Source organism: Salvelinus sp. IW2-2015, linkage group LG10, assembly GCF_002910315.2.
Source record: "Salvelinus sp. IW2-2015 linkage group LG10, ASM291031v2, whole genome shotgun sequence".
NCBI lineage: Eukaryota > Metazoa > Chordata > Actinopteri > Salmoniformes > Salmonidae > Salvelinus > Salvelinus sp. IW2-2015.
The window spans coordinates 21869024-21894153 of record NC_036850.1 but is presented as its reverse complement, the minus strand read 5'-3'; the positions used below and the strand labels follow the sequence as shown (position 1 = coordinate 21894153).

The following is a 25130-nucleotide window of genomic DNA, read 5'->3' as shown; positions in this document are numbered from 1 at the left end:
TTCAGGATTCTGTCCCATCAGTGCTGAGCGGGTAGAGAGAGGGGCCCAATGTAGCTCCACCCACTGGAGCTGGCACAGTCAGAGGCCTGGGGAGGAGACAACAGAGACAGACTGGGTGAGCTTACTGGAACCACTTATCAAGACAGAAGTAGAGTGAAATAGCAATCCACAACACTTGAGGGGCATGGCTCTTCAAAGCACTTTCTCTTGTTGACATGTCAGAAAATGTTGATGCACTCACTAAGCTTTTTATGTTTCAATAAACAGATGACATTTTTATCTGACATTGAGAATTTAAAAAAACAGTTTAGCGATATGATTTTAAACTACATTACTGTCTGCCAAACTGTACACAGTTAGAGTACAGTACAGTGAGTCCCTTCATATGACAAAGACAGACTGTTGTTTAGCCAAGGGTGTAAATATTTATCACAAGTGAGTGAATCTTCAATCCTCATTCAACCAAAGCCCTGCAATTGTTCCCACGATCAAGAAAGCCTGGTTTGTCTGTATTCAGTCCCAGCCCCAGTCCTCAGTCTCTGTCCCGGTTTGGCCACAGCTCCATGGAGAACTGCCATGATGACACCTAGCCCTTCTAATGAATAAGCTCTCCATGGAGCGCTTTACTCGAGAATACGCCATCGAGGGAAAGAATCCTGCATCATGAAACACCACACTGGTTCGACTTCATTTACTTATATCTTATTAATTTTACTCTGACAAAACACATTCAGCATTGTGGGTTTAAATGCTAGCCAAGAGTCTCAGTCTGTCTGCCAAAAATTTTACCTTAGCAACCAATCATTCACAAGAGTTTAAGGAGATTGTCATTCATAGTTAAATACGTAACACATTTCTTCAAAGATGGACAAAAATAACTTGTCCACTCTGAAAGAAGCATATTTAAATCACCGGCACTGGGTTATGTCCAAACCGTTCTTCTTTACGTGAAACTGCAGTCTCGCTAATGATTAAGGACATAATGCAGCCCCTTAGAAGTTACATTAAATATCAATAATCAAGGTGTATTAAGCTGTAGGAAAATAAACCAGGTCTATGTTTTGTTAGGATCTATTGGCTGGGCAGTATATGTACTTTGCTCCTGTCTTAATGAGCACAGAGCAGAGGCCACTAAAGCCAGTCAGTATATGAGGAGTCTGATTCCCCTTAGTCCGTCTGCCCTCGCTGGCTGGCTCCCTGGCACACAGGAAGTTTGCTCAGTGAATCAGAGGCTACGTTGTATTTACAAATCTAAGGCTGAATGAAAAATAAATTCGGGAGGCTCGTCTCAAGCACGCAGTAGGACGTACTAGGCATCCTTATCTGGTTGGTTTAAAGAGGGCCCAGCGGCTGATCTTTGTCTCACCTGATAATAAAATCACAGAACACAACAGCACAGCTACAATATGGGCGTGACCGTAAACCATTGGGCTCAGAGACTGATTATGATATCACTTCTCATTTTGTCATTTCGTAGAAGGGATTTACATTCTTGGCTTCACAAACAGGCTGGTGTATTTGGGAGGCGGTAGATGTTGCTGGGTTGAAACAATATGAAATTAAGCTTGCATAAAGTTAGTTCATATAAACCTCATCTCAGTAGTTGCTAATAGTCCTGACTCCTGGACCTGTCCTAACAGCATGAAGCATTGTTGCCTGTTTGTCTTTTAGCATGGCAACTGTTGTGCCATAAAATAACATAAAGGCTGATGAGGTTATGTACCTAAAGACCAAAGAGGGAGGGACACCTGTTGGGCTGTGTGAATGGGTATCCCAGCCAGCCAACCACTCAGGATGCTCCAGTCATAGTGATAACCTGCTCTGTCACAACAGGCCGTGTGTTGATGGAGGTCCGGTCAGCAATTTACAGCCTTGCTGTTTAACTGTTCCTTTTATTACTATAAGACTATTACTGCCAAACWACTAACAACCCTTTACCCAGCCCCTATCCTGTACTACACAGGTTATCCTGCAGTCTGACTAACAGACAGAGTTAGGGAGTTAAAGCAGAGGACGAGGTAAAGCACATACTGGTAAGGGATCCGTCTTCTCTATTAGAAAACAGCTGGGGCCCTGAGGAGATCAGGGCCCCTCAGATATATGATATACACACTGTTCATATGAAGGAAATTACTCCTTCAAAAAGAACCCCCACACAAAACACTACAAGCCTTACATCAGACGTGTTGGGAAATATGAGATCATTTCTCTGATTTAGCTCCTTCAAACCTTTCAACCCACAGGCTAGATGACTGCTCATGCATGCAACCAGAGTAAACAGTAGGGAGGAGGGTGAATGAATGTGAGGATAACCAGGCCCCAATGGCAGACAGTAAAGGACCAAAGGTCCCATTTTGTCATGGCTACTCATCTCCTGGATAATGCAGCACGGTAGGTTGGTGTTATCACCTTTAAACAGGGAGACTTGGAGAGTAAGTTATGAGTCTGCAGTGAGAGATACAGAGGCAGAGATAGACAGATGGAGATAGACAATGAGCCACGACTGTGAGGGAAGTCTAAATAGACAATTAAGGGTGGTACTGTTAGAGAATGGTTCTGGGACAAAAGGAACGGTGAAACGGCACTGAGACAGTATCTCAGAGAGCAGTCAGGGGAGACTTATTATCTAGAAGGCTCCAGGGAACTTCTGCTTATCAATGAAACTCAGGATGATGGTTCTCCTTTCAAATCTGTGCATCTTCCTGTTCACTTAGTCTTTTTCGTGCTTTTCAGTGGTTTTGTAGCCTACTTTGTCTTACTCTGTATGTTAGTTATACCGGGATCACTTTCATTGTCTGACATACTGTCTGTGTGCATTCCAATGTTAGGAGGTCAGGACAGTGAGGAAATAATGAAGACATTTGGAGAGCAGCCTCGTACTGGGGCAGATGGCCCAGTTCCCCACGATGTTAACGATCAGTGAATAGGTCTGTCTCAGTCAGACAGTAGGATACTAGTACTGATCATTCCAGGATGTTTTGTCCAGAGGCAGCCATTTAACACCGCCCTAGAGCGCTTGTTTGTGAGACAACGGCTTGATATTACAGCTCCCAGCCCAACAACCGCTTTGTGTTCCAATTCTAAAGTTGCCATGGCAAAGGACCGATGCAGCGGATCTCTGTCTGTCTCCGCCACTGAGTGGAGTCGTGCGGAGCAGTGCTGGAATAGCGGCCTGGCTTGAATAGGCTGGAGTCTCTCAAGAACAGGATGAATAGCAGTAACTGCACAGCATTGTCTGGGAGGCCTTTCTCTCTGAAAGAGCTGAGGCAAATCGAGGCACTCTCACAGAGGCCTCACAAACTGCCGTCATTTGACTCCTGGAGCAGCCGCAGCACAAAACTACAGACGTCATCGACAACCCAGAGCCCAGCCACCGAGATTGAGAACGCATGGCTGCTGTCGCAAACTGGCAACGTGCATTAACACAAGATAATAGAGGACGTGAAGTTCAAGGGACTGGATGTCGTCTTCTCTTTGGCCTCGCGACATGTGAGGGCTAAGAAATGAAAAAAAGTTGCCGCTACATTTGAAGGGGAGCAAACTATATTTGAGCTGGTGGGATTGTTGTGCAGGAGACCACCATTCATTCTACATTTTTATGAGTCAGAGTAAGCCACAGCTGGGCAATTCCATGATTTTTCACATTTAAATGTACACTACCATTCAAAAGTTTGGGGTCACTTAGAAATGTCCTTGTTTTTGAAAGAAAARCACATTTTTTGTCCATTAAAATAACATCAAATTGATCAGAAATACAGTGTAGACATTGTTAGTGTTGTAAATGACCATTGTAGCTGGAAATGGCTGATTTTTTATGAAATATCTACATAGGTGTACAGAGGCCCATTATCAGCAACCATCACTCCTGTGTTCCAATGGCACGTTGTGTTAGTTAACCCAAGTTTATCATTTTAAAAAGGCTAATTGATCATTAGAAAACCCTTTTGCAATTATGTTAGCACACCTGAAAACTGTTGTTCTGATTAAAGAAGCAATAAAAAAAAATGGACTAGTTCAGTATCTGGAGCTTCAGCATTTGTAGGTTCGATTACAGGCTCAAAATGGCCAGAAACAAAGCACTTTCTTCTTAAACTCRTCAGTCTATTCTTGTTCTGAGAAATGAAGGCTATTCCATGCGAGAAATTGCCAAGAAACTGAAGACTCGTACAACAATGTGTACTACTCCCTTCACAGAACAGCGCAAACTGGCCCTAACCAGAATAGAAAGAGGAGTGGGAGGCTTCGGAGCAGGAGGACAAGTACATTAGAGTGTCTAGTTTGAGAAACAGATGCCTCACAAGTCCTCAACTGGTAGCTTCATTAAATAGTACCCGCAAAACACCAGTCTCAATGTTAACAGTGAAGAGGCGACGCCGGGATGCTGGCCTTCTAGGCAGAGTTGCAAAGAAAAAGCCATATCTCAGACTGGCGAATAAAAATAAAAGATTAAGATGGGCAAAGTAACACAGACACTGGACAGAGGAACTCTGCCTAGAAGGCCAGCATCCTGGAGTCGCCTCTTCACTGTTGATGTTGAGACTGGTGTTTTGCGGGCCAGTGTGTCTACATATGCAGATGACTCAACACTATACATGTTAGCTACTACAGCGACTGAAATGACTGCAACACTTAAAGAGCTGTAGTTAGTTTCGGAATGGGTAGCAAGGAATAAGTTAGTCCTAAATATTTCCCAAACTAAAAGCATTGTATTTGGGACAAATCATTCACTAAACCCTAAACCGCAACTACATCTCATAATGAATAATGTGGAAATTGAGCAAGTTGAGGTGACTAAACTGCTTGGAATAACCGTGGATCAAAACAACAGTAGCTAAGATGGGGAGAAGTCTGTCCATAATAAAGCGCTGCTCTGCCTTCTTAACAACACTATCAACATGGCAGGTCCTACAGGCCCTGGTTTTGTCGCAACTGGACTACTGTTCAGTAGTGTGGTCAGGTGCCACAAAGAGGAACTTGAGAAAATTGCAGTTGGCTCAGGAGAGGTAMGCACGGCTGGCCCTTAAAAGTACACAGAGAACTAACATTAATGACATGCATGTCAATCTCTCCTGGCTCAAAGTGGAGGAGAGATTGATTTCATCATTACTTGTTTTTGTAAAAGGCGTTGACAAGTAGAAGGTACCGAGCTGTCTGTTTAAAACACTAGCACACAGCTCGGACAACCATGCATACCCCACAAGACATGCCACCAGAGGTCTCTTCACAGTCCCCAAGTCCAGAACAGACTATGGGAGGCGCACAGTACTACATGGAACTCTATTCCACATCAGGTAACTGATGCAAGCAGTAGAATCAGATTTAAAAAGCAGGTAAAAATACACCTTACTTCACAGTCCCCACTTTTCCGTAACACASACACATGCATACACACACACACACACGCACTATCCACACACATACACATGGATTTTGCGTTGTAGATATGCGGTAGCGGAGTATRGGCCTGAGGGCACACAGTGTGTTGTGAATTCTGTAATGAATGTATTGTTATGTTTTTAAAATTGTATAACTGCCTTCATTTTGCCAGACCCCAGGAAGAAGGCAGCAGCTAATGGGGATCCATAATAAATACAAATACCACCTATTGGTACCAATAGGTGCCCTTTTTTCAAGGCATTGGAAAACTTCCCTGGTCTTTGTGGTTGAATCTGTGTTTGAAATTCATTGCTCGAATGAGGGACCTATAATTGAATGTGTGGGGTACAGAGATGAGGTAGTCGTTCAAAAATCATGTTAAACACTATTATTGCACACTGAATGAGTTCATGCAAYTTATTATGTGAATTGTTAAGCACATTTTTACTCCTTAACTTATTTAGGCTTGACATAACACAGGTGTTGAGTCAAGACATTTCAGCTTTACATTTGTTATTCATTTGTAAAAATGTCTAAAAAGATCATTCCACTTTGACATTATGGGGTATTGTGTGTAGGCTAGTGACACAAAATCTCATAGTAATCAATTTTACATTCAGACTAACACAACAAAATGTGGAATAAGTCAAGGGGTGTAAATACTTTCTGAAGGCACTGTATATCAAGCAAATAAGTGCATTTCACTCAGGATGCTGCATTCAGTCTCATTTAACCAGGCTACCTGAGTCAACCAATTCACCACACAACAGGACCCGGTCTGCACGGTCTCACAGCTGACTGAAATATGTACAGTAATGCACTGTCCTCAAATTAGATCAGGCTCCCCCTCACCCCCAGTAGCATCATACAGTGGTATTGAATTAGCTTGGTGCAGCAGGGAGAGCTGCCGAAAGACAATGACATTAACAGGATGTTATCTCAGGCTGTTCTCAGCTCTTTACTTTATCATGGCTTGTTTATGATAAACACAGGAAGTACAGGCGAGAGCGAAAGCGTGGGTCGGAAGCCGGGCCCTTGTCACACACAAGTGTTTCACATTCACTTCCACAAACGCTGTGTCACATATACACAAGTGTAGCCATCCATTTTGTTACGACACACACACACACACACACACACACAATGAATGGTACTGAACAGTGATATTCATAGAAAATTCATAATTAAAAGCCAATATCTAGGTTGAATCAATCAGACTGGGTAATGTCCTGTTCTCTCAAGATGTAGCTAGTTATGGACATRATGAGAACCACTGCTTGCACATTCAATATCATAAGTGTTCCTTCCTTCCCATACTGAATAATCAATATCTCCCTGTGCATGCGAGTAAAGCATTTTCTAAAATGGAGACAAAAAGAAAACACTGGAGGAGGAAAATGAAAAGGAAAGAAAGAAGAGAGCATTGTTTCCAGTCAGTGCAGCCAACCACATCCCTATTTCTGGTTTCATAACCCCTCTGTTAGCAGAGCCAGGCCAGGCCGAGGCGAGCTGGCTAAGTGCCCCAGCCCAGGACCTCCCAACCCCTCCCATCACAGCAGCCTGCTAGGGTCTGGCGCAGGGCCTCTCTCACGGTCCTCCCTGGCCCTGCCTCCACCACCACGGCACTGATCATGGAGCCATAATGACTACTCAGTACACTAGCCAATGAACTACTGACACCCCCTCAGAGAAATCTCAGCAAGTACATCATAGAAATATTATGAACTACATACTCAAAACCCTTAAATAATCAAAACAGAGTGCAGTACAGTAGATTATACAACGGGTGGGTCTAATCCTGATTGGTTAAAATCGCATTCCAGACAGTGTCTATTCCACAAGATACCACTGGTTAAATCTATGACGTTGAAATGCCTATTTACTCTGTTCCATCTGACTGTGCAATCCACTGTCTCATCAACCCTGCCAAGCAATTGACATATACGTTGTAAAAAAGCATCTAGACATTATCTTCCATTTCTTTTAGACTAGCATTTGTGTTTCAACAGCGGAAAATTGTAATAACCTTGGTCTGTCTCTCTGACATTTGCAACATTGTTTCAACTTTGAAATTCGATCTCCAGCTGTCCTATGAACGTATCGGGAGTTGTGACGAGACAGACTGGCAGCTTTTCTCAGCCAGTCGAAATCATATATCAGCATAATTTTGATGCGTATTTACAAAGAAATGTCAATAGAAAAACAAGAAATGCAGCTAGTTTGCTGTCATTCCAGCTTCAGTTTGAAGTGATTGTGTTAGCTATCTCTTCTGAACAGTGGCCTGGCAAGAGAGCAAATGTTCTATGGCAGGCGAAATCGCTCATTTTTAAAGATGTATCCCCCCAAAGAAAATTCACTGGAAAACAGCTTAAACAAACGCAAATGCAGCTACTTTATTCTGGCTGTGTGAGGACAGACCCTGGAGACGAGAATCAAGTACAGGGAGTGAACATTTAAATGAAACACAGACAGGAACAGAATGCAGACAGTCTCTGTACTGGGGAAAACAAAAAAGGACAATAACGCTGACATGGGGATGAAACAGACAGATATAGGGAAAGGCAATAAAAAAGTGAAGGAGTCCAGGTGAGTCCAATAAGCGCAGATGCACGTAATGATGGTGACAGGTGTGTGTGATGAAGGGCAGCCTGGTGCCCTCGAACGCTAGAGAGAGAAACTGGGAGCAGGTGTGACAGTACCCCCACCCCACACCACCCTCTAGGAGCGCCACCAGGCGTCAGACCTGGGCAAGCCTGACGGGCCGGCCGAGGCGTGTGCGCCGGACGAGCCGGCAGAGGCATGGGAGCCCAACGAGCCGGCCGAGGCGTGAAAGCCCGACGAGCCGGCCGAGGCGTGAAAGCCCGACGAGCCAGCTGAGGCGTGGGAGCCTGTGGGGCCGGCTGAGGCATGACGTGGGATGGGAGCCTGATGAGCCGGCTAAGGCGTGGAAGCCCGGCGAGCCAGCTGAGGCACCACTGGTTCCATCGGCAGCGGCACCCTGACCCGTCGTCACCACCACAAACCAAAATCAAGAACTCCCGGATGCTTCAAATAGTGGCGTCAGCATTCTGTGAGGACAGACGCTGGAGACGAGAAGCAAGTACAGGGAGTGAACATTTTATGAAACACGGACAGGAACAGAATACGGACAGTGTCTGGACAGGGAGGGAAAAAAACAACAATGCTGACATGGGGATGAAACAGAGGAAACAGACAGATATAGGGAAGGCAATCAAAACATGAAGTAGTCCATGTGAGTCCAATGAGCGCAGATGTGCGCAATGATGGTGACAGGTGTGCGTAATGAAGGGCAGCTTGGCGCCCTCGAGCTCCAGAGAGGGGAAGTGGGAGCAGGCGTGACAGGCTGCACTGTTTGACGTGAATGTGTTAGCCAAAGTTGACTAGCTAGCAAGCAAGGGATAAGAAGGTTGCCAGCCATCATGGCAACGGAACATTTATAACAAACGACTGGAACAAAAACACTTAACGACTGGGTCGTGTCTCTGGCAACTGAACCAATAGAACGAACAAGCATAGTATGAATAAATAAATAAAAATGAATAAATTCATCAAAATAATGTTAATGAAAATATGTCAATCATTATTTGATTATGTTGGTAACCCGTTGTATAAGAGTGATAATTCCCTCGAAGCCGGGGTTTAGAGGATACATTGGCACGGTTTGCAACAACACCCGTGCCAATATATCCTCCAAACACCGGCTTCTCGGGCATTATCACTTAAGTAGATTTGAAGTCTAGACAGTGTTGACCTCTGCTACTGAGGTGTTGTAGGGAGAAAGGGAGAGAAACACCAGCTTCAGCACCAGCTAGGCTTAATGAGGGTAATTTTCCATGGTGCCATACAGTTAAGAGTGTTGACATGGCCATATGGTCCATGTTTTGAACACTGAGCTGTCATAACCTGGTTGTTGTAAATTTTCCAATGAATCATATGAGTCAGTCAGTTGGTGAACCAGTCACAACTCAACTCTCTTTTCCAGCGAATACTGAGAGTACATGAACATACCGGACAATATACCATTTTTTATACCAGTGTTGAATCACATATGTCAGTAAGTCAGTGAACCAGTCACAACTGAGCTTCCAGAGAGCAGAAGCTGTATTTATTTCCTCCGAATGAAAATGATCTAACTATGAGTACATGAACAAATATACCTGACATCAATATTATGCATACAGTATGTGCTTTCTACTGTATAGACTATTTTTACACAGCTGCAAACTGGGCAGGTGTGACTTTCCATAAGCATATGAGTCCACTGCATACTATAGTAGCAGCACTTTGATTGTGTGTGTGTGTGTGTGTGTAACGTCTAGGCCTATATCTGCGCTCTCCTGAACATGAAACCAGGCTCATAATGTGACTAAACTTAGGTCCTACAATACAAGAATATTTGTGTTTATGACCAACTATGATGTTTAACTATAACCTACTGTGCATGCAAACTGAAACCATACTCACACTAAATTTAGGCTGACCTAAAACCTAGAGCTGGTAAAATAACAAATTATCGATATCGACCAAACGTCCACTTATCGTGGGCTTTTGGCTGATATTGTTCATTACGATAAATAACCTATAGGGCCCTACTAGAGAAATGTGAGGTTTAAAATGAAATAAGTTTCCTAATATGGGTGATTGTTAATGGGACAATTGATAGATGCAACATTAGAAGTAGTAGTAGTTTCAATAACTACTAACATAAAAAACTAACTGTGATGCACATTAATGTTATAAACGTATCGTTTAATTTACCGTTATCATGATAAATTTACTGAATTATCTGGATATGGATTTTTGTCCATATTGCCCAGCTCTAATTCTGATTTGTCGGGGTGACAAATAAGAATTAAATAAAACATGTATTTCAAAATAAATCTCACCAAAGTAGTGCACTGGGCCTTCATTATTCCTGTAAGAGTGAACCAAAATAGCAGTCAGCAGCACGGGAAGAGAAATTCACATCCTCCCGCGGCCATTTATATAACCTCTCTCCTAGATATAGTGTTTGTAGAGCAGGGTGGTGAGATTGTTTGTAATCAATATCAAATTAAGGCCAGCCAGTCTTTCACAGATGTGATTTCTTTATCACATTAACAAAGGGTTTGTTACGCAATAATTGAAGAGCCCTTGATTACTATTGCAACACTTGATAACACACCCACACAGTTATCACAAAGCATCCATTGACCCTCACTAATATCAATCAGTCAAGACTGACCAATCTAATGTTCAGATGCAGCAGTTCATTACTGTAGCACTAGACGAAAGCTTTCAGATCAGAGGATTAAAATTCACCCTGTGAGTCAGTCTGTGCACAGACTGACTCACTTCATCCATCCCACCATACTATTTAATTCCTAGTACTAGTGTACAAGGCCCATCATTTGATCTGGTTCCACACACAATTCATATTCTCATTGCCCCGCCACCCCACAGTCTCTCCAAAGGCTGTCCTGAAGTTTAGTCTCTAATAGAGACGGCATGTGGATTAGGCCTACTAGCCTGGTTAAAACAGACTGAACGCCGCTCATAGAGATCCTATTAAATTACTATAGTGTTCCAATTCCTAAGGTCTATGACGCCACTACACTCAGGCGCTGTAGTTTTCAGTCTGGTTTAGCCAGGCTAGTGGATTACAGCTTCACCACAAATCAAAAAATGTAATCCTCCAGTAATTCCTCCAGAGCAGCAGCAGCTGAGGGTCTTAGGGCTCTGGGTCAGGCAGACGSTGCCTGCGGGTAGGTCTGATGGCCACATCTGTCCTCATTCTGGGGCTTTATATACAGACAGTTCACATCAGTTAAATGGTGCCTTGTCGTGAGGAGAGATGGGCTTATCGTACAAGCGTCTTTCGGTGCTTGAAAAGCACTAGGAAAAAAACATGTTTTATCACCAGGCGGAGCTGGGTTCAAATAAATGTGCATTTGAAATACTTATTTTTGGTGWATTTTTGTGKTTTTARCCTACTATTTGAAACTATTTTCAAATACATTACTTCAAATTACCCTAGGACCAAACAGACCAGGGTTTAAAAACTACAATATGTAACTTTTTGGGCTACTCGTCCAAATTCACATAGAAATGCAAGTTATAGATCTTTAATTCTCATTGAAAGCAAGTGGTAGATCCTGTTCTATGTGCGTTATTTCTATGCTTCCMATTAAGTTCCGTTTTTGCATCTTTTACTTTCGGCTTTGTTCAACAGCTTCAAACAGCTGAAAATACAATATTTGGGGTTATGGAAAATATATTTCACAGAGGTTTAGATGGTACAATGATTATCTACACAATGACTGATTGTTTTGTCACAAAATAAAATTAGGCTATTAGACTTTTAGCAACCAGGAAATGGCGGAACGATTTCTGCATAGTGCATGTTGAAATGCATGTATTTAAATATTTGTATTTGAAAATACACTCGACTGTGTATTTCAGTATTTTCAAACACATGCCAATATTCAACTACTTATTTTTTCTTTAAGGCCTCCGGCCACCWTATTGGCACTCCCCAGAAGGAGCAGACCTCCATAGGAATGAATGGAAATCTACAGTAATTCAATAAATTACATATTTTAAAAAGAATTTCTTTGTTRTAGTAGGGTCAATAACATTAGCACGCCTAAAAAATATATTTTAAGGAATGTCATTTTACCTTTTAAAATTGTCATGTTCACTTYACTTAATATAATTTAAAAGTATGCATTAAGGTGTCTGTAGACATTAATAAATGCATTTCTATAGCTTCCCAAATCTCTTTTTACAATTGAGGAGTACCAAAATGGCTGCACGGTGGTTTCAAAACAGCACCCCCCTGTCAGTCATCTAGGGTTAATACATATCATTAATTTGAACCCARGTCTGTTAAAGGGACAGGGGGTTAGGGGTTACAGGAAAGCACAGCAGCACGTAAAATACGTAGGATTGAGCAAACATTTTGTGATTTCTGACTTGTAACATCAGCAGCAGTCGAGACAGTGACATGGGTGACTTGATTACAGAAAGGAGACAGACAGTAATGTCATTCAGGCATGGTGGCCTTTAAGTTGATCTCATAGGGCATACAATTTGTCCTCTTTAAGATGTAGAAACCACTTAGAGATGTTTGAAGTTGGTTAGAACCCACTTAGAGATGTGAAGATGTAAAACCACTTAGAGATGTTGAAGATGTAGAAACCACTTAGAGATGTTGAAGATGTAGAAACCACTTAGAGATGTTGAAGATGTAGAAACCACTTAGAGGTGAACAAGTCTTGAAAGAGGTGGTGCAGACTGCCTGTTTGCACAAATAGAGGAGTCTATGCGGTGTTGTAAATCAGAACACTATCGGAAAAAGTAGTGTTCATTCTGAGCATACCGTGAAGGCCTGAGGCAGTGCTTAGAAGCTTTACTTCCAGTTGATGCCAAACATGTCAGTGCATTGATGTGTGTGTGTGTGTTTGAAAGGAGTGTGTGTAAATGGCAGCTTATGTGTGTATGCAGCATGGGAGACTTTAAAAACTTAGTGACGTGTGTAGTGGGGATTTGACAGCAGGGAGTGATCGTCGGTCACCCCGTATGCCTGAGAGCCAAAACACTCAAAGCTAGCAGCAGCTGCTTGGCCCAACTCCAGTCCTCCAGACTCAGCCACTGAGGACCAGACCAGAGAGTCTACACACCCTCCGGGCAGGGCCGCAGAGCAGGGCCAGAGGACAGGGCTACAGAGAACAGGACCAGACGGTTAAGCATCAGCCTCACCCAGTTACTGGAATTGTGATCCCCTGCTGATGACAATAGCTCCAAAAGACGACGTTGGAGAGGGCAACTCTGCATGTGCCTTAAGTGTAGCAGAGAGCACGCACTGTTAGGTTCTCAATTACAGCTGTGCTGCGGAGAACAACCAACCAGACAGCAGGAGTGACGCAGGAGAAGCTCAGGGACCACAGGGAGCTCTCATTACCCTCACTGCCTTCTTTGAGGACTACTGGAGTGGATGTGGATGGAGCCGGGAGAAGACTAATGCCTCCCCGTTTCCTCCCCATCCCCATTGTGCACGAGTCCCGTCATCATTGTTGATTAGGGCACAGCCTCTTTGTGTCCTTCGTTGGGGCCTGCCCAGTGAATTATCACTAAACATCCTGATCCTAGGATGGAGTTTTGTATCTACACTAATATATCCAGATTTCCTCTCAGGTCTTGAGCTGTACACTACTTTGTCTCCTGTCGCCACGGAGACTCGCACTGCTCTCAATGCATCCCTTGTCTGTGCCAGCGGGCAACCCATATGTGCAGAGCTAGGGTTACAGTTTTTTTTTAAAGCTCCTCCTGTATTCACCAAGGAATGTGACCGAAAAGGACTCAGTCTAACAACCACACAGTCAGGAATGTCTGAAGCAAGAGTTTCCTACTGTGGTAGAGAGTTGAGCTAAAGGAGAGGCTACTCTCTATAGCTGGTTGTGTCTGGTGTACTAGGGACTGTGGTGGGGCTGGAAAATGGAGATGACAGCTACTCCTCCGCCTCAACACGACTCATTGCCAGATGCCCTTACTCAGTGTTTCTCAGCCAAAACATACAAGTGTGAAGTGTACACTCCAAGTGTTACTTCTAGTAGTATACCATATCAACATGGTAATGACTCATTTCAGTGGTATGATTTGACTGGGTGCTGTTAAATCACCACAGGATAGGATACCAATGAAACATCTTTCCAGGAAATAGGCAACAGTATATCAACGAGCAACCGAGCTGACTTTAGTCAGAGGATGGAAGATCGTTCAGCCTGAATGCCACAGGAATTTCCTCCTTCACTTGATTCCACAGCTCCATTGTCCAGAACCTTCACTGGTTCACTTACCGGCTGGTGTTAGAAAACTACAAAACACACATGCCCACTTACTCTTTCGCTACAGATGTGTCTAATTAAAAACTGGACGCTGACTTGAAAATGGCACAAATAGCATTTATTCTATGCCAGGAGTATATAACTCTTACCCTACGAGGTCCGGAGCCGCTGGTTTTCTATTCTACTGATAATAAATGCACCACTGTGTCCCAGTGCTGATTAGAGGGGGGAATTAAACGCAGTGGAACAACTTCGAAGTCCAGATTTAATTGAGGTCTAGCCATTTAGCAGTTTCTCCTTTAGAAAAAAAGGCATTATCTTCTCATGGAATTAATTTACACACCAGAGCAGTAGCATACATTACTCTCGATACAGTTGTTATAGTCCTCTTTCCTAATTGTATCACCTCTCATAAGTACGGCTTGTTTGAATGAAAATCATGCCTACAGTAGGAGTGAAGTCATGGAAAGATTGAGGTATGTAGGTATGGTGTGAGTTGTAATAGCATGTGTATCTTACACCCCCCCCCCCCCCCCCCCCTTCTCTCTCAACACACCTGTGGATTACCCGGCAGTGGTTCTGACAGCATTTAAATGCCTCTAATATAAGAACATAGAAACCCAGACAACAGCATCAAGGCAACCAAGGTAGAGCAAACTTAATTTCTCCTTTCTCGGTCTCTCATTCTCACTCTTTTTTTCCCTCACACACACACACACACACAGTCACACACACACAGAGCACATTTAGGGAACTGATTAACCCCACTTATTCTTGCATTCAGAAGCAAAAAACAGAGACATGGTTAAGTGTATTACAGAGTGAAAATGTCAATAAAGCCACTAATTCACATGCATAATCAGCTAACAATGGGACAAATGAATCAACAAATTAATTCCGATGGCTTTTGCACACTGCATCCAAGCATGTGGGTCTACTTTTGCATCAAAATAGTCTTGCCAAGGCAAACCTTAGTCAACACCGTAGTCAACCACACACAGTCTCATTTCCTTAGCAACCGTGATTCATTTCCCTGACAACAGGGCAAGGACATCTTCATAAAGGGAAGCTTCAACTGCTGCAACAGTCAGTCAGCCTCAGTCTTTGACAAATTATGTTAGTGAAAGCAATGATTGATGTCATTACCGGAGCACAAAATATATAAATTAACCTGTTTTCTGGATAACTCTGTTAGAAGCAGGCTATGGTTTTCTATCCGACAAGGACCATGTCATTTTCAGTTCAGCCCACCAAGGTCAACTATGTTGCAATAGGCTTAGAACTCCAGAGGGTTACAATACGTTCATATATTGAAAAGGGGATTGACCATAGGCCAGGGGATTCTTTCATCAAAACAGCAAGACCATTTCTATAGCTAAAGGTTGTGCTTTGTCAGCTGGAACAGGGTTTCCCAAACTCGGTCCTGGGACCCCCCCTGGGTACACGCTTTGGTTTATGCCCTAGCACTACACAGCTAATTCAAATAACCAAAACTCATCATCAAGCTTTGATTATTTGAATCGGAACTAAAAGTGCACCCAGGGTGGGCCCCAGGACMGAGTTTGGGAAACCCTGAGCTGGAAGACAGAACATACTTAGTTGGCATGATGAGTAATGTATTACATGAAGATGTTCCAATCCACCGCTGACCTCACCTGAAATCAAGGCTCTTCTCATCTCTCCACTGTCAGGTAGAGGCCAGTGCATCACATACAACTGATGACAGTCCTGGTACTTGTGTGACTGACAGCATGATAAAAGGTTGATATGTGGGGTGACGGCCAACTCTAGAGGATTCAGTTGCTCGCAAGGCAAAACACAAAAGCATCCATTCGCTCACTGTGGTGCGGTCTTCTCAAAACAATTGACCAGCCAAAGTCCATCCAATCTCAACATCCCTTCCTGCCTCCTCCAGCTTAGGGTCAGTGTGTTCCTCACTATTCAGCCAAACAGGTCCTCAACAAGCTCTCTTCAAACAGAGACCCAATCATGAAAAATCAGTCATTAACTAACCGAGCACAATGAGTGTCTGTTGAACATGTTTCCAGTCTGCAACCATCCCTCCAGCTACTGCAAACCTCGCTGTGGCATGCAAGAAATAACCATCCGAGAGAGCGCATACAGTACATCCGAACAATAAGAACAAATCATACATTACAGTCCAGGTCCATGACACAACCTGTAAGACATAATATTGCATCGTTAGACTCACTTCGTAATAATGAGAGCTTACATCTTTTACATTAGCAATGCATTGTACTTCCATATTAGCAAAGTATTCAGATAAATACTCACCAAACCAAGGACCGCACCCTCTAACCCTCTGTTCCAATAGGACAGTAATGGCGATGAAAGTCACTCCACTTATTCATACTTATTTGTTCCAACTCAAAATACCAACTCTAAATAATTGGCATTGTCGTTGATAAAAAGGACACCCTGCTTTCAGCTAAAATACTGTAGCTAGGGGAGCTGTGAAAAGCTTGGCATCGTCAAATGGCACTTATCCAGTTATGCCTATGACAGCGCCCTAACACAATGTCCTTGAGCCGCAAGCATAAAGAACGCTAAAAAAACGGGATCAAAATAGAGAATAACACCCACACACAGAGACACACACCCACAATCATACGCAAGGCAGAAACACGCACACAGTGTAAACGCACACATTGACTCAGTCTACTTACACACATGCATAGAGCTGTCATCTCTAGAGCATATGTAGAAGTATTTGTAGCTAATTGCAACACAAGCACACAGACTGTGGACTTTTATCCATCCCAACATTTAGGGAGTGTGAGTTCACGTTGGAATGTTTTATCGCCCAGCACCATGATGGTTGATTCTGATGAGTGGTTTCACAAGGGCTACCAGTGGTTTCCTGGAAATGGAACAATTAACTGAACAATGACGTGAAGAGCACTTTCTCCACTGATGGGATGGAGTACTCTAAGCACCACATCACTATAACACCCATCTACTTCAAACGGGAGAAACAAATGAGCCCTTGCAACAAAGACCCTTTTAATGTTAGTTTACAAAAATTATGATATGGTCAAATATCACATTTTTGGAATGTGTATACCACATCAAGTCTCATTATTGAAAGAGAAATGTGATGACACAATTATGTATGCAACTTTTTAATTTCATACCTCCTTGCCATACTTCTTATAATGATTCATCATGGTTTTTAGTCTATATGATTCATATAGGCCTATACGCCTCCAAGGCAGTCTCACTGAGTCTTCTCAGCTCTTCAGAAGAGACTGCCAGTGCTCAGCACTGCAGCCTGAGACAGAGGGGCTCAGGGTAATACTAGCTGGATGAAATCTGTATGTAACAGCTGCTATACTGCATATTGCAATGCTACACACTGACATCTATACATCTTGGAGCTAAAAACAAGCATTTTGATGCACCTGCGATAGCATCTGCAAATCTGTGTACGCAACAAATAAACTTTAATTTGATATTTTTGGTAAAACATTGAAATYTAAAGCCTATTGGAAAAGAAAAACTGGCACATGCAAACTAATCTGGTCATGACTTGTTTGAAAGTGTTAAAAGAAAGCACATCCTCAGACTGTGGGTCTGCTTTAGGGGAATTTAACTAATCTACAACGCCGTCGAAAAATATTCAGACTCCTTGACATTTCCACATTTTGTTACGTTACAGCCTTATTCTAAAATGTATTAAAATGTTTGTTTCTCCCTCATCAATCTACACACAATACCCCATAATGACAAAGCAAAAACAGGTTTAGACAKTTTTGCTAAAAAACTGAAATATCACATTTACACAAGTATTCAGTCCTTTGTTGAAGCACTTTTAGCAGCAAACACAGCGTTGAGTCTTCTTGGGTATGACGCTACAAGCTTGGCACTTCTGTATTTGGGGAGTTTCTCCCATTCTTCTCTGCAGATCCTCTCAAGCTCTGTCAGTTTGGATGGGAAGTGTTGCTGCACAGCTATTTTCAGGTCTCTCCAGTGATGTTCGATCGGGTTCAAGTACGGGCTCTGGCTAGGCCACTCAAGGACATTCAGAGACTTGTCCCGAAGCCACTCCTGCGTTGTCTTGGCTGTGTGCTTAGGGTCGTTGTCCTATTGGAAGGTGAATCCTTTCCCCAGTCTGAGGTCCTGAGCAGGTTCATCAAGGATCTCTCTGTACTTTGCTCCGTTCATCTTTCCCTAGATCCTGACTAGTCTCCCAGTCCCTGCTGCTGAAAAACATCACCACAGCATGATGCTGCCACCACCATACTTCACCGTAGGGATGGTGCCAGATTTCCTCTAGACGTGACGCTTGGCATTCAGGCCAAAGAGTTTAATCAGACCAGAGAATCTTGTTTCTCATGGTCTGTGAGTCTTGAGGTGCCTTTTGGCAAACTCTAAGCGGGCTGTTATGTGCTATTTCCTGAGGAGTGGCTTCCATCTTGCCACTATACCATAAAGGCCTGACTGGTGGAGTGCTGCAGAGATGGTTATCCTTCTGGGAGGTTCTCCCATCTCCTCAGAGGAACTCTAGAGCTCTGTCAGAGTGACCATCGGGTTCTTGGTCACCTCCCTGATTAAGGGCCTCCTCCCCCGATTGCTCAGTTTGGCCCGGCGTCCAGCTCTAGGTAGCCTTGGTGGTTACAAACTACTTCCATTTAAGAATGATGGAGGCCACGGTGTTCTTGGGGACCTTCAATGCCAAATAATTTTTTTGGTACCCTTCCCAAGATCTGTGCCTCGATATAATCCTGTCTCGGAGCTCTACGGACAATTCCTTCGACCTCATGGCTTGGTTTTTTCTCTGACACTCACTGTCAACTGTGGGACCTTATATAGACATGTGTGCCTTTCCAAATCATATCCAATAAATTGAATTTACCACAAGTGGACTCCAATCGAGTTGTAGAAACATCTCAAGCATGACCAATTGAAACATGATGCATCTGAACTCAATTTTGAGTCTCATAGCAAAAGGTATGAATACTTACAGTTGAAGTCGGAAGTTTACATACACCTTAGCCAAATACATTTAAACTTAGTTTCACAATTCGTGACATTTTATCCTAGTAAAAATTCGCTGTCTTAGGTCAGTTGGGATCACCACTTTATTTTAAGAATGTGAAATGTCAGAATAATAGTAGAGAGAATTATTTATTTCAGCTTTTATTTATTTGATCACATTCCCAGTGTGTCAGAAGTTTACATACACTCACTGAGTATTTGGTAGCATTGCCTTTAAATTGTTTAACTTGGGTCAAACATTTCAGGTAACTTTCCACAAGCTTCCCACAATAAGTTGGGTGAATTTTTGCCCATTCCTCCTGACAGAGTTGGTGTAACTGAGTCAGGTTTGTAGGCCTCCTTGCTCACAAATGATTTTTCAGTTCTGCCCACAGATTTTTTATGGGATTGAGGTCAGGGCTTTGTGATGGCCACTCCAATACCTTGACTTTGTTGTCCTTAAGCCATTTTGCCACATCTTTGGAAGTATGCTTGGGGTCATTGTCCATTTGGAAGACCCATTTGCGACCAAGCTTGAACTTCCTGACTGATGTCTTGAGATGTTGCTTCAATATTTCCACAGAATTTTCCTACCTCATGATGCCATCTATTTTGTGAAGCGCACCAGTCCCTCCTGCAGYAAAGCACCCCCACAACATGATGCTGCCACCCCGTGCTTCACGATTGGGATGGTGTTCCTCGGCTTGCAAGCCTCCCCCTTTCTCCTCCAAACAAAACGATGGTCATTATGGCCAAACAGTTATATTTTTGTTTCATCAGACCAGAGGACATTTCTCCAAAAAGTACAATCTTTGTCCACATGTGCAGTTGCAAACCGTAGTCTGGCTTTGGAGCAGTGGCTTCTTCCTTGCTGAGCGGCCTTTCAGGTTATGTCGATATAGGACTTGTTTTACTGTGGAAAAATATACTTTTGTACCTGCTTCCTCCAGCATCTTCACAAGGTGCTTTGCTGTTGTTCTGGGATTGATTTGCACTTTTCGCACCAAAGTGCGTTCATCTCTAGGAGACAAAACGTCTCCTTCCTGAGCGGCATAACGGCTGCGTGGTCCCATGGTGTTTATACTTGTGTACTATTGTTTGTACAGATGAACGTGGTACCTTCAGGCATTTGGAAATTGCTCCCAAGGATGAACCAGACTTGTGGAGGTCTACAATTTTTATKCTGAGGTCTTGGCTGATTTCCCCATGATGTCAGGCAAAGAGGCACTGAGTTTGAAGGTCGGCCTTGAAATACATCCACAGGTACACCTTCAATTGACTCAAGTTATGTCAATTAGCCCATCAGAAGCTTCTAAAGCCAAAACGTCATTTTCTGGAATTCCCAAGCTGTTTAAAGGCACAGTCAACTAAGTGTATGTAAACTTCTGACCCACTGGAATTGTGATACAGTGAATTACAAATGAAATAATCTGTCTGTAAACAATTGTTGGAAACATTACTTGTGTCATGCACAAAGTAGATGTCCTATCCGACTTCCCAAAACTATAGTTTGTTAACAAGAAATGTGTGGAGTGGTTGAAAAACTAGTTTTAATGACTCCAACCTAAGTGTATGTAAACTTCCGACTTCAACTGTATGTAAATAAGGTATTTCTGTTTTTATGTTAAATCATTTGCAGAAATTTCTAAAAACTTGTTTTCACTTTGTCATGATGGGGTATTCTGTGTAGATTGCTAAGGATTTTTATTTATTTCATCCATTTTAGAATAAGGCTGTAACTTTACATAATGTGGAAAAACGTCAAGGGGTTTAAATACTTTCCGAAGGCACTGTATACTGAACTATAAACGCAACATGCACACAATTTCAGAGATTTTGCAGTTACAGTTCATAGAAGGAAATCAATCAAATTAAATAAATTCATTAGGCCCTAATCTATGGTTTCCACATGACTGGGCAGGGGCACAGCCATGGGTGGGACTGGGAGGGCAAGGGCCCACCCACTTGGGAGCCAGGCCCAGCTAATCAGACTGAGTGTTTCCACACAAAAGGGCTTCATTACAAACAGAAATACACCATAGTAGAGAAATTAACATTAAATTCCCTGGAAACATCTCTGGTGGACATTCCTGCAGTCAGCATGCCAATTGCATGCTCCCTCAAAACTTGAGACATCTGTGGCATTGTGTTGCATGACAAAACTAGAGTGGCCTTTAATTGTCCCCAGCACATTGTGCTCCTGTGTAATGATCATGCTGTTTAATCAGATTCTTGATATGCCACACCTGTCTGGTGGGTGGATTATCTTGGAAAAGGAGAAATGCTCACTAACAGGGATGTAAACAAATGTGTGCACAAAATGAGAGAAATAAGCTTTTTGTGCATATGGAACATTTCTGGGATCTTTTATTTCAGCTCATGAAACATGGGACCAACACTTTAAATGTTCCATTTATATTTTTGTTCAGTGTACTGCCAATGGCCTTTTGAGGAAATCTAACTCGATATTACTGACAGACTCAGAAAGTTGAGCCATTTTTGACAGTTAAAAAGACCACATAACAAGTCTGTCCTGAGGTAAACTAATGAGTCACAGCTCCCTCAGACTTGTCCATCAGCGTGTGAGAGAACAGAGATGACATTCAGACAAAGGCCGGTGCCTGACATTCCTCCATTACATGACACTCAGCAACTCCTTATATACAGACTTCTCGTATGGATCCAGGCAATTAGCCAGACCACCTGGTCAGAGGTTAGTCCTAGGGTCTGTACTGAGGTCTCTTTTGTTCACATCAAGAGATGGTGTCAACTTTTTATTTGACACGGGGGAAATTAGCCTGTTTGATTTTGGGTTTGGTGTAGTGGTGATTAGTGCACTCATCAACGATTATCAGCCAATGACAACCAAACTTAGCTACCATACCCCCGTACTGCACAACCTGAGCATATACTGGGAATAGTGGAAGGAGGTCAAGCCTTCCATCTAGTTTCCCTCCTCTATGTTGCAACAATTACATCCAGTAATTCTCCAACAATTACATCCAGTAATTCTCCAATCTGCTAAAAGTGGTCTGGTAATCATCATTTAAATGAGGTGTGAAGACTGCCTACCTGGCTGGCTACTAAGGCACATGCTGGGTAGGTAGTGGCACACCTCACAAAAGGCAGCACACAACGCGCAGTCTGAACCAAACTCTGCTGACTGCAGGTGTTCTGGGCTTTAATAAGAGTGTCATTGACTGTAGAGTAGCTGACTGAGGAATAGAGGTAGTAAGATTTGAATCATTATAGAGTAGCAGACTAGAGGCTTAGTCTGTCCTGATGCAACAACAACTGTGATAATGGCAGGCTGAGTCAGACAGACGGCCAACTGTCTGTTGTGTCCTGACTCCTGGCTGAGCAATGAGCTATATCCTAGTCAGTGTGCCAGCTCACAGTATGCCAGTAATGATACAATTATGAAACAAATGTTTGCAATGGGTCCCATGTGGCTCAGTTGGTAGAGCATGGAGCTTGCAAAGCCAGGGTTGTGGGTTCGATTCCCACAGGGGACCAGTACAAAAAAATKTATGCACTAACTACTTACTGTAAGTTGCTCTGGATAAGAGCGTCTGGTAAAATGACCAAAATGTTTTCATAATACAGTATTATTGTTAGCTGGACTAATTTGTATATAAAGGGCATACCTTCAAATCTAAATAAAACAAATAACACTTGATGTACATAATGATACTAGAACTTCAACAGGTCAACAGTGACGTGTTGTGACCTACAGGTAATGTGATTGTTTCCATTATATCAAAGTCAACCCTCCCACAGAACACATTACATTAGTGCATGTCTGTGACAAAGGTAAATTGTCAAGTTGGGCCTTTTATAACAGAGGAGTTAAGAACAGCCTAAGGTTAGTATGTAGATGATCATATAGAATGGTCTCTTTTATCCTTTAGCTGCTTCGGAGGAACCTTGCTCCCAATAATGTCGTCCTCATGCCCATATTTTTCGGGGGTAAACTTCCTACGCTTATAGAACACAATAGAGGCGGATATCCTGGGAGTGACAACAGGGGGACTTCTCCCAAAAGGTCATGTCCACCCAATGCTCCTTTGACCTCACAGCTATGTTGAAGGGAACAGGTATGGAGAACACGACTTGCCAATAGATCAAACACGTTCTGCGTTAGAGCATTCAACAGCAATGGAAAGCTAAATGCACAAGTTATAGCCTACATCCAACCCCCTCCTAAATCATTTTTTACAACCAGACATAACATAGAGGAATAAATCCTCTACCAAAACAACAATATGTCTGCTACATAAATGTCATTACTCACCTAGAAACTTTGTTTTGAACGAATAAACCCATTGTTTTAGTCAATTTTCATATCTCACTGAGAGTGCATAACATTTGTCAGTCTGTGTTGCATGCATACAGTATGATCATGATGGGTGGGTGGTTGTGGTGAGGGCTGTGGTTAGTAGATTAGTAGAAGGCCTAGGCTGGAGGCCCTGCAGTCAAAGTTAATTAGTCAGATTAGTCCTCATTGTGTGTTCCCAGGGATTAGCACACTGGCCACACTGAAGCCTCCTCATGTCAACCAAGGGAGGGGGGGGGGGCAATCGAAGGCGATGGGCATAGTGAGACGGAGGAAAAGTGACCTGTGACCTTGTGTGTGTGTCTCGGTCTGTGTCTGACTGTCTGCATAAACAGTGCTCCAGCTAGGGGCTTTGGTAGGGGGGCACAAATTCTTCCCCAGGAGATAGAGGAAGGAAGTCTTTAGCACTAGGGAGATGTAGATCTGTCTGGACCCCACCCAAAACACAGCGATAAGAGAGCGGATCAGGCTGGACCGGCCAAATCATCATCATGCCAGTATCTGCTCGGAGGCTGAACTTTCATTATTTTATAAATTGGAACAAAGTAAATTCTCTGTGAAACACTGATGTACGTAAGCAGAGGGAGCACTAAAGCAAATGGAGCATTTGAAACTCTCAGGGGTTCCAGGAGGTGGAGGAGCGGCACTAGTCGTCCACAAAGGAGAGCTAGTAAGGGAGAGTGTGTGAGTGTGTACACATGTTCCACTACGCGGGGGTGGCTCTGACAGATTGTGGCGACCCCGTTCTCAAGAGACCCTGCAAACAGACACTTTCACTTCCTGGTTGTAACTGCCTGTATTCTTCACTGTCTTTACCACCAATGGAAAGATGTTGAATTCAACATGGCGCTGCATACAGCATGTTCCTCATTGTGTCTTCTTCACCCATACTGTAGGTTCCATGACCCAGTTGAATATAATTCTTCCTCCGATCCAGTGGATTCAACAGCTAAACTGTTTAATATATTTATTACCCTTTAAAATCAGGCCCCTAAAAGTTAAGGATTTTAGGGAAGTTAATAATTGCTGACAAATCAGAATATTTGCCTGCAATATGGTCCGACACACAAACAAACAGGGTCAGACAGACAGCCATACAGGACTGTTTAGACTGATCTGACTGCTCTACTATGAAGACACTAAACACTGACATTACAGTGACTCACTGATCCATGAGCAGCAAGCCCCTGCCTCAATGGGTCTGTCGGGTCTATGTATTTAGTTCTGCCACTGGCAGGTGCATACATTTCTCCACTGAGTCAAAATGACAATGGGTTAGTGATGTAAACAGCCAAACGATACACATAGCATATGCAAAGCCCAATTATGCACTGGTGACATCTATATGCAGATGGTTCTTCTTTGCTAGCGCAGACGGAGCTGTTTGACATAAGAGACATTGAAATGGCATCAATACCTGCTTACGAGTCTACACACAGTTTTATATTATATGCAATTCACCACACAAGGGAAATTATCCAGACTGAGGATGGTTTTGTTGGGGTTGTGCCAATGCACCATTCTGACCCAAGTTGAAAGCACTACAGTCTGCAGTGGCCAGCTGTTACTCCCAG

General features: G+C 43.0%; 1 non-coding gene across 1 annotated transcript; it reads left to right on the top strand.

Annotated features, from left to right (window-relative positions):
* The first annotated feature begins 22660 nt into the window (after positions 1 to 22660).
* trnac-gca (transfer RNA cysteine (anticodon GCA)) lies at positions 22661 to 22736 on the top strand. Its single transcript has one exon. It is a non-coding gene; the product is annotated as a tRNA-Cys (tRNA).
* The last annotated feature ends 2394 nt before the right edge of the window (positions 22737 to 25130 follow it).